General features: G+C 38.6%; 1 pseudogene; it reads right to left on the reverse strand.

Moving 5' to 3' along the window:
* Positions 1–4,411: 4,411 nt before the first annotated feature.
* Positions 4,412–4,663, reverse strand: LOC114048764 (annotated as a pseudogene).
* Between the last annotated feature and the right edge of the window lie 12,664 nt (positions 4,664–17,327).

Here is a 17,327-nt window from a genome sequence, read left to right on the forward strand (position 1 = left end):
TGCTGAGACACAGGTGATGCCCTTCTTGGCTCTGGCTGACAGGGCATCAATGTCTCCCACATGGCGGGAACCTGGAGCCCACGGGGGCCTGCGATGTCACAGCTCACTTCTAGTGCCATCAAACAGCTGCTTGTGAACACATTCCCGATGTTAGGGACAACCCTCAGAGCCCACGCTGACATGTCAGGGTGCGTGCGTACTTTGAGTCCATGCTCATGCTGTGATTAAGACTCTGAGTGACTATTTTCAGCCTGAACAGCTGCCAAATCTTTTGTATCCAAGTTGGCAGAGGGACACTCTCCCGTGCCCAATCTGCTGTGTGTGAAATGTTGAGAAAGCACATGCAAATATTAAAGGAACTTCTTTAAATTTTCTCATGTTGTGAATTTACATGGCTCTCCCTCTAGCTATATTCTCATGGAGGCAAGGAACCTCTGCTGGCCAGCTCTCTCTTTGGAATGATTCACTGGGTTTGCATATGGCTTCAATATGTTTTTATCTATTTGGTGTGTTTCTTTTAAGGCACTGATGAATGCCATGGGGTTTCTGGGAGTTTCTGAACTACATACCCAGACATAGGTGCATTTCAGCAATGGGGAAAACAAGTTTGCTGAGTATGGCCTAGGAAGTTATCTCATAGGAGCAAAGAATTGAAACATTCCTTGATCTGGAAGAAACTCTGAAGATCATCTAGTCCTGATTTCATTTTACAAATGGGGAAACTGAGACCCAGAAGGGTTATGTAAATTGTCCCAAACCCAAAGCCTAGATTCAAATTCAGGCTTTGTGACTCTAAGTTAAACAATCTATAATAGTAATAGCTAGTATTTATGTAAAACTTTGATGTTTATAAAGCAGTTTCTAAATATCTTATCCTCACAATAACTCTAGGAGGTAGGTGCCATTATTGCCCCCATCTTGCAGAGGAGGAAACAGAGGCAGCAGAGGTGAAATGATTTGTCCAGGTTTACCCACTTAGGCCGGATTTGAACTCAGATCTTCTTGACTGCAGGTTTAGTACTCTATCCATGGCACCATCTACTTACCACTCTAAGTTCAGAGGTCTTTCCATGCTGCCATGTTGCTTCTCAAGTATCCAGCAGTTTTGGGTACAGGCAACAGCTATGCCACCAACATCTTACATGAGGTTGAAAGAACTAGTCAACCACTGAGTGCTTCAGTTCTAGAATGCTACTGTAGGGAACAAAGCACAGGATTTAAAGTCTATAGGATATTAGACTTTTAGATTATGGGATCACAGACTTAGAGCTGGAAGTGAACTCAGAGGCCATTTAGTAGGCCCTCCCCTTTATTTTATTGATGAGGAAACTGAGGTCTAAGAAAGTTAAGGTCATGTGAACTGCTCAAATTCACATTAACCATAAGTTCTGGCTCTAACATTTATTAACTTTTTTATATTGGGAAAATCACTTATGTTTTCATTACCTTAGTTTTCTGATCTATAAAATGAGGACAATAATACATGTTATCTTCTTCATAGGTTCTTAGGAGAATCAAGTAAGATGATACACATTATATAAATGTAATCTATTACTGAGTTTACACTAGGAAAATAATTTGAGATGCTTGGAGCCCAGACACCACAGAAGTGTACTGCCCTACTACAAAAATATAGAAGGCTATCTGCTCCTTTAGCTTATATAGCCAAAAAAAATGCAGCAGATTCTTAATAAACCTGCCCCTAAATATTCTGTATGAATCAAACCCTTCTACTGGTTACATGTCACTGGTCTGAGTCAACAAATGCACCAAAGGAGAAGGTGATGCTAACAAACAGGGCTATGTAAGAAAAAGCAATTTTCTGTCCTAAACTTTGGAGGCACCCTGTGTGTCTGATCAAATAACTGATTTTTGAGGTAATAGGCATATTGAACTCTTTCTCATTTGTATTTCTTTGTTGTCCCTGGGTCAGGGAGAGGCTTGATTAGATGGCTAAGTGATTAATTAGTAATGTGGAGAGCACCATAAGTTCATGGGCCACCAGGACTTTTTTGATTGACTGAGAATGAGTCAGAGATTGTTAGAATGTATTAGTGATGGAGCCAGACAACTCAAGTAAGAGAAATTCTAAATCATCTCCAGAGTGTTTGGTGAGTGAAAATCCCACTCTTAGCTAAAGGTACGAGGGAGTTGTGACCCTTTATAATTCTTCCAGGATCAGAGTTTCATTGCCATGCTGTTTCAAGTACTTTAGGTAAGAATTAGGATAGGAAATTTAGGTGCCACTGAATGTAGGAGTGATTAGATTTATTTTATATGAACTTCTAATTATCTTGCCATATCCTACTATTTCTGATTTTATACATAATAGAGCAGTAATTAAAGTTCAGCTGCAAGAATGCTGGACTAAGGTTAGCAATTCTACTCTGCCCCCCTCTAATCTTTATAAGTGAAGCTCTAGGGTAGTCTACAAGCTCTGGTGTTCACCAACAGAGGCATGATGAGATTTGAAAAGATTTACTTGCCCCCACACAAATATCATATCTGGGAGGATTATCACCAAGGAAGAAGCAAAGCAATAGAAAAGGTAAATACAGAAGACTCTTGTGCTGGCTGGGTGCTGGTGTGAGTATGACTCACAAAAAGATTGAAATGGTCTTTAGGCTATGAGCTAGACTTACTTAAAGAGTGGTAAGTACTATTCTTTAGAGACAAGACCGCAAGCTACAATTCAGTGGAAGACAAATAAATAGTAGTTAGCTCTCAGTGAAGAACAAGGAAGTGATAACAACAGCAGACTGAATCAGGCCAATATGATCTTAGCAACTCTATTTGGAAGCAGTAAGTGCTTAAGGACAGGTATTCTGACTGGGACATTGCCTAAAAATTATGTGTTCTCTAGGCTCTGTGAATTCTCTACATGTATGATGGCAGTGAGGTAGTATAGTGGATAGAGTAATAGAGTTGGAGTCACGAAGATCTGATCCTGACTCTGACTCTTGCTGTATGTCCCTGAGCAAGTCACTTGGCTCCAATTTCCTCAACTGTAAAATGAGGATGATAATAGCAGCTACCTCACAGGGTAGTTGTGAGGAATAAGAGTTGGTACATGTAAAGTGCTTTGCAGTCCTCAAAGATCTTTATAGATGTTAGCTATTAATACTATTATTCCCTATCCCCCATATATTGTCTCTACCAATGACATGAGAGTATGTGATACAGCAAGTATAAGGGAAATTTTCCTTGATATTTACCTTGCTTTTCTGATTATTTGAATGCTTTTGTTTTGAGTTAGTATGTCCTCTGGTTGGCATAGCTTTTTAATTGGATGGAGGTTTGTAAAATATAGTTTTAGATAAATCAGGCCTGCACAACCTATGGCCCGTGGGCCGCTTGCAGTCTGCCAAAGAATTTCAGGTGGCTTATGAAAAATGTAGAGGATGTAAAAGAAAGTAAAGATGTAATGAGTGCTTTGTTCATGCCCTGCTTAACCTTCCTTCCACTAGTCACTATTGTGCCCATCATGTAACTTGATAGGTGGGTTGCTGCTGTGCACTCTCTCCTATTTGTCATATGACCCGCAGCAACCCATCATTGTCAGTCTGTCTCTAGTATGAGAGGAGCAAGAGTGGTATCTTTTTGCTGTGTTTTTGGTCACTATTGGCATTGAACAGGGACAAAGTAAATGCAGCCACACGCCAAAGCAGCTGATGCCTGCTATTCAATGAGTGGCAACAATGCAAGGGCTTCTTCCTCTCCCTCACTGTCCAGCTACCCTCCAAGTTACATGAGTGTCTGGCACTCTCTCCAAGGTCAAACACACAGATCAATATTTCTTTGTATGTGAGCAGTTGCTGTGGAGATTTTTTTGGTTCTAATATTAAAGTTTTTTAGGTGACTTTGTAAAATAGGTGATAAAAAGAAATGAAAGATCGAATCAGAACACGGAGTGTTTAATCTGAACAAATAAATACTTGTTTACTTACACAAGAGACAAAATATTGTGCCTTGTTTGCTGAGAAGTAATAACCTTTCTGAAGGAATACAATCTTCGTCGCCACTTTGAATCACAATATCCTGACTTAAACAAATTGGACACCAGTGAAAAACAAATTAAAGCGTCCAAATTGCTGAAAAATCTCAGTGGGGAACAAAATTTTTCAAGAAAGTAAGCTCAGAAAATGAGGAGGCTACTAAGGTTAGTTTTCAGATTTCTTTCATTTTTTCTTTCTTTCTTTCTTTCTTTCTTTCTTTCTTTCTTTCTTTCTTTCTTTCTTTCTTTCTTTCTTTCTTTCTTTCCTTCCTTCCTTCCTTCCTTCCTTCCTTCTTTCTTTCTTTCTTTCTTTCTTTCTTTCTTTCTTTCTTTCTTTCTTTCTTTCTTTCTCTCTTTCTTTCTTTTTTTTTGCTGTTTTTCTGATTTATTAAGACATTTTCCATAAGATTTCTTCAATTAGAAGTTCTTTGAAATGATACCATCATTTTTTGTCAGCCGGAGAATGGAGTCATCAGATTCTCCCATTCTACGAATTGCTCCACAAATGGTGTAAGTTTTACACTGGCCATTGACTCTGCCTGGGACCTTGTCAACCTTGGCCACGTTCATCTGGATGGACGCTTGGTCCTTAGCCCCGATGATCCTGTTGCTCGTGGGGCATTTTCGGGGCACGTACAGATCCACGAACTCGTCGGCGTCATTCTGCATGTCGGAATCCGAGGGGCCGAGTGCAAATGGGAAAGCGGCGGAAGGGAAAAAGCCAGATTTCTAAAGAAATCAATTTTGAATATGATTCTGGAGCACAATAAACTAATTGCTGACAAGAAGTGTAATACTTCCCATTAACTAAATGTAAACACTAAGAAAACCTTGGAAAATGTGTTAAAACTTATACCACTTAGCAAAGTAATTTTTTAAGTCTGATTTCATGATAAATAAAAATCTTAATAAGTATAATTAATTCATATTAAATGAAATTTCTTTTTATATAGATTATTTGCAAAATAGTTTAATCATTAATTATACCTTTATTTAGAAAGTGAGCTGCCAAATTCCTATCTGTGGCCCAAAAAAGTTTAGCCTATTTTAATTTTGGCTCTTACCTACTGCCAAGTTCTGCAGATCTGAGATAAATATTAATCCAAAATGTAACTTTAATCTGGGTACAGCATTCAGGAACCAACAATGATGGGCTTATGCTATACATACATGCACACACACATATACATAAGGATGTTTATATATATAAGTATGTGTATGTATGTATACACACACACATATACACATGTACATTGATACTCCTATGAATACATGTACTTTAATACTTCAATAGGATCTGTGATCTGACCAATGAGGGTAATCACTTATTGTTGCTCAGGTGTTTGAATGATGTCCAACAGTTCTTGACCCTATTTGGGGTTTTCTTGACAGAGATACCGGAGTGGTTTGCCATTTCCTTTGCCAACTCATTTTAAAGATGAGGAAACTGAGGTAAACAAGGTTAAGTGTCTTGCCCAGGGTCACACAGCTACTAAGTACCTGAGGCCAGATTTGAACTCGTGAAGACAAGTCTTCCTGATTCCAAGCCCAGTGCTCTATCCACTGTGCCACTCATCTGCCACTGCAGTGGTGCAAATTACAGCTTACCTGTGCCTTCTTATCCTGGAAAAGTCTTGTCCATATCCCCATTATTCTTCCATAGTGTATCTGTCTAGTGGGATGTAAACCTTCCTTTAAGTGTTTTTTACGTGTTATAGTTCTCTAGATATTTTTATTTTTCCCTAATAACTAAAACCTAGAAAACATATTCTTGTTGTCTTGTGTATGGGAGACAGGGAGTTGAAGAGAAGAGAGAAATGAGGTCTAGAACTAGGTGTTCATACATGACACTAGCACTAGAGAGGGATAGGGATTTAGGTTTTGGATAAAGAAACTCCATGCCCTCAGGAATCTAAGGGCCAGTTCTGGAGTTAAGAAAGTCTAGGAGGTCCTGAGTGTCATGTTGAGATCTAGAGAGCAGGAAAAACCTAGAAAATAGCCAAAGAGGAAAGCCCTGGAGCAGAAAGGCAAAATCCTCCAGACAGTTTCTAAGCAAATTAACTGGAAAACTGAGAAGACTGAGTAAGGCCAAAGGCCCAGGTCTGAATCCTTCACAGGGTGTGAATGAGAATAGCATGTGAAAGAACAGGGCTAAGCCAAGCCATGATGTATCCAGGAAAAACAAAGGAATTTTCACACCAAAACCAAGACTAAATTTATGTGCCTGTCAACAGCATTTTCTTGCCAACAGAAATGCGTGTACTGGCCCTGAAAAACAGAAACACTACCAGAAACCGTGAGCCACCTGCAAGAGAAATGGAAGGAGGACATCACCTTCCTTCTCCATGCAACCTGAGAAAGTATACATGAAAGTGTGGAATGACTTTGCCAAAGGTCTTACAAGTTGGTGGTGAAAATGAGAACAGATTTCTTTCCTTCTCATTCAGGAAGTCGGCTACCCCAACAGGAGCCACTGGACACTCATTGCCTTAACATTTCCCACCTTGGTTCACATTTCTGCATTGCTGGTATTTTAAAATGTGGCTATTTTTCAAAACAACTCCATGATGAAGGTGTAGAATAGTCTTACCTTTCCCCCTCCGCTGATAAATCAATCTCTACTCAAGTTCTTAGTGTCAGAGATAGAACTGTACATTATGAAACAGGCAAATTTAACATCTCTCTTCTTTATTTCTCTAGGCATCCCATTGACAATGTAGCCAGGTTTGCTCACTCAGCTCCCAACCACCTCCCCTTTTTGCCATTCTCCAATAGACATATTTACTTGTCTGGTAGGCCATCCGCTCAGGGCTCTGCTGCATTTTTTTTAAAATAAGCTGAAAACAATTAATTAACTTAAACCATAGTAACCTTTGAATGGGGAGTACAGACTTTGAGATCCTTTTCCCTAGGGCAAGGATCCTTTAAGTCAAATAAATAAACATTTATTAAGCGTATACTATGTGTCAGGCATTGTGCTAAGAGCTAGGGATACAAAGAAAGCCAAAAATAGCCCCTGCCTTCCAAGAACTTACAACTTAATAATGGAAGAAATAGAGTGGTGGATCAGTGGAATAGATTAGGTATACAATACACAGTAGTAAATGATCATAGTGATCTAGTGTTTGACAAACCCAAAGATCCAAGATTTGGGGACAAGAAATCACTATCTGATAAAAACTGCAGTGAAAAAGCAAAGTTTGCCAAAAACTAGGTATATACCAACGTCTGACACCATATACCAAGATAAGGTCAAAATGGGTACATTATTTAGACATAAAAGATGATATCATAAGCAAATTGGGGAAGCATGGAATATTTTACCTATCAGATTTATGGATAAGAAGAGAATGTATGACCAAACAAGAGATAAAGAACATTACAGGATATAAAATGGATAATTTTGATTGCATCAAATTAAAAAAATTTTGCACAAACAAAATCAATGCAGCCAAGAAACTGGGCAGGGGAAAGAACAAAAGCAAGTTTCTCTGATAAAGACCTCATTTTTTAGATATAGAGAGAACTGAGTCAAATTGGCAAGGATAAGATTCATTCCCCAATTGATAAATGGTAAAAGGACATGAACAGACAGTCTTAAGAAGAAGAAATCAAAGTTATCCATAGTCATATAAAAAAACACTCTAAATCACTATTAATTAGAGAAATGCAATTTAAAACAACTCTGAGGTACCACCTCATACCTATTAGATTAGCTAATAGGATGGAAAAGGAAAATGACAAATGTTGGAAGGGATGTGGAAAAATAGGGACACTAATGCAACTAGGCAGCGCAGTGGATTGAGCACCAGCCTTGGATTCAGGAGGACCTGAGTTTAAATCCGGCCTCAGACACATAACACTTACTAGCTGTGTGACCCTGGGCAAGTCACTTAACCCCATTGCCTAGCCAAAAACAAAAACAAACAAACAAAAACAATAGGGACACTAATGCACTTGTGAGCTGACCCAACTCTTCTGGAGGGCAATATGGAACTATGCCCAAAGAGCTATAAAACATTGCATACTCTTTGACCCAACAATATCATTACTAGGTCTGTGCCCCCAAAGAGATCAAAGACAAAGGAAAAGGACTTATGTGTACAAAAATATTTATAGCAGCTCTTTTTGTGGTGACAAAGAATTGAAAATTGAGGAGATGCCCATCAGTTGGGGAAATGACTGAACAAATTGTGATATATAATTGTGATGTAGTATTACTTAAACTATTGCAGTGTAAGAACTGACAAGCAGGTTGCTGTCAAAAAAACCTGGAAAGACTTACATGAACTGATGCAAAATGAAGTGAACAGAACCAGGAGGACGGTGTACACAGTAACAGCAATATTGTATGATAATCAACTGTGAATGATTTAGCTATTCTCAGCAATACAATGATCCAAGACAATTCAGAAGGACTTATGCTGAAAAATGCTATCCACCTCCAGAGAAAGAACCGATGGAGTCTAAGTGCAGATTGAAACATACTTTTTTTTTTTTTTACTTTCTATATTATTCTTTGGGGGCTTTTTTGTCTGCATTTTCTTTTGCAACATGGAAATATTTTGCATGATTGCATATGTATAGACTATATCAAGTTGCTTGCCTTTTTAGGGAGGTGGTAGGTGACAGAGGGAGGGAAAAAATTCAGAGCTGAAAACTTTAAAGAATGGATGTTAAACTTTTTTGCTTACATGTACTAAAAAAAAATAAAATAAACCAACCTAATGAGGGAAACAACATGCAAACAACTATGTTGTTTGTGTCATGGACCCCTTTGATATCTGGTGACTCCTCAGAATAGTGTTTTAAATAAGGTAACAAATAAATAAAGTAAAACATATAGGATTTCAAAATAAATCAATTATATTGAAATATAGTTATAAAATATTTTTAAAAAACAGGTTTGTGGACATTTTAGCAGTAGTAAATTACTCTAGTAATAATAATGTGATGATGCTAACAGACAACACATAGAGCATTGTAAGTTTTGCAAAGAACTTCACAATTATTATTGTATTTGATCCCCACAACTCTGAGAGAGAGCTGTCATCATTTTCCTCATTTTAGGGGGAAAAACAACTCCGAGAGTTTAGGTGGTTTGCCCAAAGTCACACAACTGCTAAGGGTTTGATATAAGATTTTCACTCAGGTCATTTTGACACCCAGCATTCTGTCCACTTTGCCATCAAACAGCCTCAGTAATGGCAATTTAAGGCCAGTAGCATCTAAAGGAAGTACACTGGCAGTCCAGTAGAAAAAAAAACTTCAAGATATGAGGGGTCAAGTGATGTTTCCTCAGACCATGGCATGTATAGGTATAAAGTGGGCTTTGACAGCAGGCATCAGCTAAATTTGTGGCAGTTAGGTGGTATAGAGGATAAAGTGCTAAGTCTGGAGTCAGGAAGACCCCTCTTTCTGGGTTCAAATCTGGCCTCAGACACTAGCTGTGTGACTCTGGACAAATCATTTAACCCTTTTTGCCTCCGTTTCCTCATCTGTAAAATGAGTTGGAGAAGGAAATGGAAAACCACTCCAGTATCTCTGCCAAGAAAACCCCAGATGGGGTCATGAAGAGTTGGACATGATTGAAAATGACTGAACAATGACAACAATAACTATATAGAGATTCACCTTCTAGCCTTGCATGGAAGGCTTTCCAGATCCCCTACTGTCACTTTCTGACCAAGACACAGCCTTTCACCCTGCTGGAGAACTAGGCATGAAGTTCCCTTGAAATTCAGAAAAAAAAACCTGCCAACTGACACATTCACATTAGACTTTTGGCTGCCTTGCCTGCTTATGGGGCCACTGGGCTATTTTTAAACAGATTTCAACATCACCTTTGCGACTGTTACTGCTGCTCTAAATGATTGCACGCGTGTTCCAAACTCCAATCCTGTGGTGAGAATGTTTACAGTGACAGGGAGTTGTTGTCAGAAAACAGTAGAGAAAGCAAGATGGCAAGATAGGCCCACATTTCCATATGTCTTGATCTAGTATATACAACTTGCAGCTTCCACCAATCAAGTCTCAGGAATTCAGCAACCTGGGCTCTTTCAGTCATGTTTATTCAGAGGACTAAAACAGCCCCTTCAACTTCATTTTTGAAGTGGAAGGGGTGCAGTAAGGTGTTGAAGAAAATCTAGTATCCTTTCCAAGAATAAACTCGGGATATAGAGTGCTGAATGATGCTTGGGAGGATGAAAAGAAAGTTTGAAGTGTTAGAAGAATATATGGACAGCAACACCAATCTCTTTTCTTACAATTATCATCCTAAACATCTAGCCCAAAGTTAACCTTTTGTCATGCATGCTTCTTATGGCTGGCGCAGTTTCTTCTCCCTACTTTCTTCTCATCCACCTGATCTATCTGCTTTCTGACCTTTAAGGGGAAATGCAAAACTCAGTAAAATTGTAGACCAGTAGACCAAATCACTCAACTTGATTCATCCAGCAGCAGTTCTTAGGCAATGCTGGGATATGGTACCCTATTTAACCTGCCACTGGTATAGATTATGACGGGCTCTGGCATTGTATCTCAGTCAGATGTGCGCTGCAACCAGCTCAGACCATTAGATTATAAGCTCCTTGAGGGCAGAGACTGTCTTTAGCCTCTTTTTGTACCCCTAGCACTTAGCACAGTTCCTGGCATACGGTAGGAGCTTAAAAAATGTTTATTGATTGATTGCCAGAGCTTGCTGTTAAATTTTCAGTGTGAGCGTTTACACCTTAGATATCAACAAAGGCTACAAATCAGGGCTTGAGCTATTGTTTTCTTGATTGACTAGACTTAAGAAAGTGATAGAACTCGAAATCTTACAATAATGAATGTTGAAAACTATCTTTACATGTAATTGGAAAAAATAAAATACCATCAAATATTAAAAAATAAATTTATGCATCTCAAAAACAAGTGATGGAGAAAATGTTAATGATGCAAATTAAACTTAAGAGTGTGTTGGTGTGTAGTTTCTCCTCCCCTCCCCCTCTCCCCAAGCTGGTTGTTAAATAATTTACCAGCATACCCCTGGTCTCCATTATCCAGGAGGTTTTGGGCTTTCTGTTACTTCTCATTTCTTAGATCTTTCCAGCTAAACATTGAGCCAGGGCTAGCTCATCTAAAACTCAGCAGATCACGCACTATGCCAACCACAGTTGTAATTGCATACATTGAATGAAGTCTGACTCAACAACCATGAGTTTGTCTGTTTCCTGAAAAATCAAGAAGGAGGCCACCGGGCCAAATCACTGTTGACTGAAATGCCTAGGTTTATGATAGGGTTCACATTTACATAAAACAAACTTCTGTAAGGATTAGATAAGGGGGTTGGGTTTCGTAGCAATTCTTCCACAAATCTGGCTTGATGAGTTTGCACAAGACTGAAAGGCTGTCACAAAGTGTAAGAAAGAATAGTGCTCTGGGCTGAGCTAGAGAAAACTAGAAACCTTAATTCTCATCTCACCTTTGACATTCCACAAAACTTTAGCCAAATAGCTTTTATAAGATCTGAGTTCAGGGCTTTAGATGGCATGAAGAACATTCTCTCAGTTCTTTTTTGGAGGGTGGTCATTTCATATGACTACTGATGAGCAGGTAAAAATAATTCCAACAGTGAGGCTGCATGGTTTAATGGAAAGAGCCCTAGTTTTGGAGTCAAAACATTTAAGTTTGAATCCTGGTTCTAATAATACTAGTGTGCTCTTGAGCAATTGGTCTAATTTCTCTGTGTTTCAGTTTTCTCGTCTGTAAAATGAAGAGTTCAGACAAAATGATATCTAAGCTTCCTTTCACCTTGCTAGCCAGCCTGTTAGAAGAGGGTAAAACAAGGTGAGACCTTCCCAAAATGCTCTGTGACTCTTACCTAGCCTACTTGTACTTCAAATCTGTTGGGCTGAGTACCCCTAGGATCTTCTAGGACAGCTAAGTGGTCCAGTGGATAGAACTTCTGGCCTATCGTCAGGAAGACCTGAGTTCAAATCCAGCCTCAGACAACTACAAGCTGTGTGACAGCTTGGGCAAGTCACTTAACCTTGTTTGCTTCAGTTTCCCCAAATGTAAAATGAGCTGGAGAAGAAAATGGCAAACCACTCTAAAATCTTTGACAAGAAAACCCCCAAAATGGGTCATAAAGTATCAGACACGATTGAACAACAGGATCTTTTAGGCATTAAGTGTAGAATACCTAGAAAACTAAACCCTATAAAATAAGCAAACAATTTTGCTGAAGAAAGAGAAAATAATCAATTGAATAATCAACAAATATTTGTTTAATGCCTACTATGTGCTAGACTGTCCTAGGCACTGGGGATACAAACATAATTAAGCAATTCTTATTCTAAAGGAATTTACATCTAAGCAAGGAGAAAATAAATGCACATAAAGCAGATACAGAATAAATACTAAATGGTTACATATCACATAGTTTGAGAGGACGGCATTTAAGCAGTCTTCATGTAGAAGGAGGTATTTGAATTTCTTCTTGAAGGGAAAGAGGAAATCTCGAAGGTACAGGTAAGGAGTGAGAGCATTCCAGGCACAGGAGACGATCAGTAAGTGTGAAAGCAGAGACAGATGATTAAGTGTGTGAGCAATACAGAGAAGTCTGTTCAGCTGAATCACAAAGTTCAGGAGGAAGATAAATATAGCATGAGGCCAGAAAGATAGATAGGTTGAGGCCAGGCTGTGAAAGGCTTTAAAAGTTAAATAGAAGAATTTATATTTGATTCTAGAGGCAATAGGAAGCCACTGGAGTTGATTTAATAGGGAGTGACATCATCAGACTTGCATTTATGGAAAATCACTTTGGCAGCAGTGTGGAGCAAGAACTAGCAGCCTACAGACTAAGAGGGAAATCATTGGATCTATAATGAACATGCTAATCTAGGACAAATTGAATCCCCGGCTCTGTACAAATATACAACTATGAAAAATGGCTCCTATGAAATGAAAAGAGGATCTTAAATAATTATCCTAATAATGTGATGGATAATTATTCCTGGAAAGAAAATAGCCCCTTGATTAACAATTGTTACCTGTCCTGGACCCAGTGGAGTCTTTTGTGAATACAAAACCTAAAAAAAGACCATTTGGATTGTTCAATTCTTAAGAGAGAGAGAGAGAGAGAGAAAGAGAGTGCGCAACAGAGATATAAAGATACAGAGAAGCAAATAGACAGAGACTGAGATAGATAGAAATGGAGAAGGACAGAGAGAGAGAGAGAGATAGGAGGGAGAAGAAAAGAAAGAAGGAAGGAAGGAAGCAAAGAAAGAAAGAAGCAAAGAAAGAAAGGAGGGAGAGAGAGAGGAAGGAAGGAAGGGAGAAAGAGAGATGGGGAAGGGGGGAGAAAGAGAGAGAGAGAGAGAAAGTGGGGGGTGAAAACGGCATGAAACAAAAGGGACAAAACCTCTACTCTTCTGCTCAAATAGAAGAAAAGGAGGGGGAAAAGGGAAGTGAAAGTCTGCTCTCTTTTGGCCGTCTAAAAAGAAGCTTAGAGAGAGAAGCACAAAAGACTACTGCTCTCATGATCTGCTGGAAAGTCAAGGGTAAAGTATCCAGTACTTTAAAGCTCTTCATACCAATTCTAGTAAAATCAGATTGCGTGTGCTCCTAGCCATGTGCCCTCCACTTACTTTGAGTTGATTGTGAACTGGAGGGAGTTTGCTCCATGAATAGTGAGTCAATCAATAGACATTTAGTTCCCAATCTAATGGAGGGAGACAACATGACAACAAATATATACAAAGCAAGCTATATACAAAATAAATAGGAAACAATTAACAAAGGGAAGGCACTAGAATTAAAAGAAGTTGAGAAAAGTTTCCTGTAAAAAGATAAGGTTTTGGGGTAGCTAGGTGGCACAGTGGATAGAGCACCCATCCTGAAGTCAGGAGGACCTGAGTTCAAATCTAGCCTCAGACCAAACACTTGACACTAGCTGTGTGATCCTGGGCAAGTCACTTAATCCCAACTGCCTAATAAATAAATAAATAAAAGATAAGATTTTTCGTTGGAATTTGGAAGGAGCCAAGGAGGTCAGTAGTCAGAGGGGAGGAGGGAGAGCATTCCAGGTATGGGGGATAGACAGAGAAAATGCCTAGAGCTAAGAAATGGAATGTCTTGTTTGTGGAACAGCTAGGAGGCCAGTGTCACCAAATCAGAGTATGACTGGGGAGTATGGTGTAAGAAGAGTGGAAAGGTAGGAGGGAGCTAGGTTATAAAGGGTTTTGAATGTCAAACAGAGCAGACTAAAGTAGACAGGGAACGACTGCATTTTATTGAGTAGGGACATGACATGATCGGATTTGCATTTTAGTAAAAACATTTTAGTGGCTGGAGGATAGATTGGCATGGGGAGAAACTTGAGGCAGGCAGACCCACCCACCAGCAGACCATTACAGTAACCCAGGCATGAAGTGATGAAGGGCTGGAAAAAATAATGAAATGAAAGAGTCCTTTTTAGTCTAATCCAGATGACTCATTAGCGACCACAGCTTTGTTTTTTGTTGTTGCTGTTGTTATTGTTAATTTAAAATTTTTTTAGTTCTAGTTTTAAATTTTCTCCTTCCCTCCTCTCCCTCCCTTACCCATTGAGAAGGTAAGAAATATAATACCCACTTTACATGTGAAGTCATGCAAAACATATTTCCATATTAGCCATGTTGCCAAAAAAAGAAAAAGAAAAGGAAAGAAAAGAAAAACAAAGTGAAAAAAAATGCTTCAATCTGTACTCAAGAGTTCATCAATTCTCTCTCTGGAGGTGGATACCATTTTTCATCACAAGTCCTTAGGAACTGTGGTGTACCTAAGCCTTTCACAGTTGATTAGTGTTACAGTGTTGCTGTTGCTCTGTACAATGTTCTCCTAGTTCTACCCACCCAAAAGACCTGCTGTAAGCACAGCTTTGAACTAAGAAGGATCTAGCCTACTTATAAAACAGCTAAGTGGTGCAATGCATACAGCTTTGAGCCTGGAGTCAGGAAGACCTGAGATCAAATCAGGCCTCAGACGCTACTAGCTCTGTGACCCCTGAGCAAGTCACTTGACCCTGTTTACCTCAGTTCCTCATCTATAAAATGAGCTGAAGAAGGAAACGGCAAACCACTCCAGTATCTTTGCCAAGAAAATCCGGAATAGGGTTTTGAAGACTCAGATAAGACTGAACAAAAACAACACATTTACAATAGGAAGTTGTCTCCTCTTAAACTTGTGATCCATTTGACTGGAGCCAAGTGAAAGGGGAGATGCCAATTTTCCATCCACTTAGCTGGAAAGTGCCAACTTTCTCCCATGATTCTGTCAAGGACCAGCCTTGTTAAAGCTCTCTAAACCATATCATGATAGATGCCCTTTTTGTTTATTCTGAGGCACTGTGGGAGCTATTGAATGGCAAGATCCAGCTCTTGCCCTCAAGGAGGTTATAAACTCTTTTCTGGAAAGGCTTGCATAGACAAAAACAAGTAGCATATGAGAAACAAGTAGATAACAACATTCGGCAGATTTGGTAAGTGGTAAATATGTAGTAAGTAAATAAGTAAATATGTAATAAGTAATAATAAAAATGTAATAAATGAAGTCAGGATGGATAGAGTTGAAAGGAAACAGAAAAGCTTCATGGAGAAAGTAGAAGTTGAATTGAACTTCGAAGGATGGATAGAACTGGGACAGAAGTGATTTTAGATTTCATCCTCTCTGAGGATGGATAACATCTTCCTTTAGAAGTCCAAGTCTTTCCATATTTTCCTAAGTCTATCACCTCATTGTTTCCTATGCCATAGCAATAGTCCAACCTTACACTGTCTAGTTATTTTAAATAGTCAAAAGCAATATTAATTAATATGGATGACATATAGCGTAATTTCCTTATTTTTCTCTTTGATTAAATCTATTTTAGTTTTAACTTTGTCTGAGATCATGATTACTATTCCTGCTTTTTTTTCCCTAATAAGTTCTACTCCTGATCTTTATTTAATGTTTGTGTATTTCTCTTATTTCCTATCCCTCCTGACTCCTCTACTTTATTTCTACCCGATATCTTTCCCTCCTATTACTTAACCTACCTGCCCCCTCCAAAGATTCCTCCTTTATCCTCTCCTCTACCCTTTCCCCTTACCCTTTTGTTTCTATTTGAATTTAGAAGACTTTTATAGCCTTCCAAATATATGTTATTCCATCTTTATCCCAATCATGTTAATCTAGACACCATTCTATACCCCCCTTATCCTATTCCCTCACCCTCTTATTTCTTTATAAATTTAGAAGACTTTTATTCCCTTCTAAATGTATATACTGTGCTTTTCTCTAACCCAGATCTGATGTAAGATTCCTTCTAAAAATCCCTCTCTCATTCTCTCCCCCCTCCCTATCCCCTTAGCCTTTTATTTCTTTCTGAATTTAGAAGACTTTTATACTCTTCTAGATATGTATGTATTTTTTCCTCTTTAACCCATTCTTAATGAGAATAGGGTTCCAGAACTACCAGCCCTCCTCCCCCATCTATTTCCTCTATGGCAGTTCTTCCTCTCAAGCACTCCATTTGTATAAGATAATTACTTTTTTTACCTTTTCCCAAATGGTTTTACTTTTTAGAATCACATCATACTCAGCTCTACCCCAATCTTTCTTTCAAACAACCCAAATTACTAATAACAATCAGAGGTTGCATTTCCTCATATAAAGAGTAAACAGTCTGGCCTTATTGAGTCCCTTATAATTAGTCATTGATGTGTACTTCATATTTCTCTTGGATCTTGTATGTCAAATTTTCTATTAAGTTCAGGTTATTGGGTTTTTTTGGCAACAAAATCCTGAAAGTCTGACAATTCATTGAATGTCATTTTTTTTCATTCAAGATTATGCTTAATTTTGCTGGGTATGATATTTTAAGGCCACAACCCCAGTCCTTTTGCTCTTCGATATATAGTGTTCCAAGACCTATGGTCTTTCAGTGTCACCACTGCTAGGTTTTATGTGATTCTAATCGTGGCTCCACCATATATGAATAGTTTTATTCTTTTTGCTTGTAATATTTTCTCCTTGGGCTGGAGATTTGAGCATTTAAGTATAATATTCCTGTAGGTTTTCCTCAGAGGATCTCTTTCAGGTGGCGACTGGTGAATTTTTTCTATTTGTGCTTTCCCCTCTTGTTCTAATGCTTCAGGACAATTTTCTTCAATTATTTCTTGTGTTATTGCATCAAGATTCTTTTTTTGATCATAGCTTTCAGGTAGTCTGATTATTCTTATGTTTTCTTTTCTTGATCTGTTCACCAGATCAGTTGTTTTTCTTATGAGATGTTTCACATTCTCTTCTATGTGTTCATTCTTTATATTTT

Source organism: Vombatus ursinus, unplaced genomic scaffold (genome assembly GCF_900497805.2).
Source record: "Vombatus ursinus unplaced genomic scaffold, bare-nosed wombat genome assembly UNPS02014794.1, whole genome shotgun sequence".
Taxonomy (NCBI): domain Eukaryota; kingdom Metazoa; phylum Chordata; class Mammalia; order Diprotodontia; family Vombatidae; genus Vombatus; species Vombatus ursinus.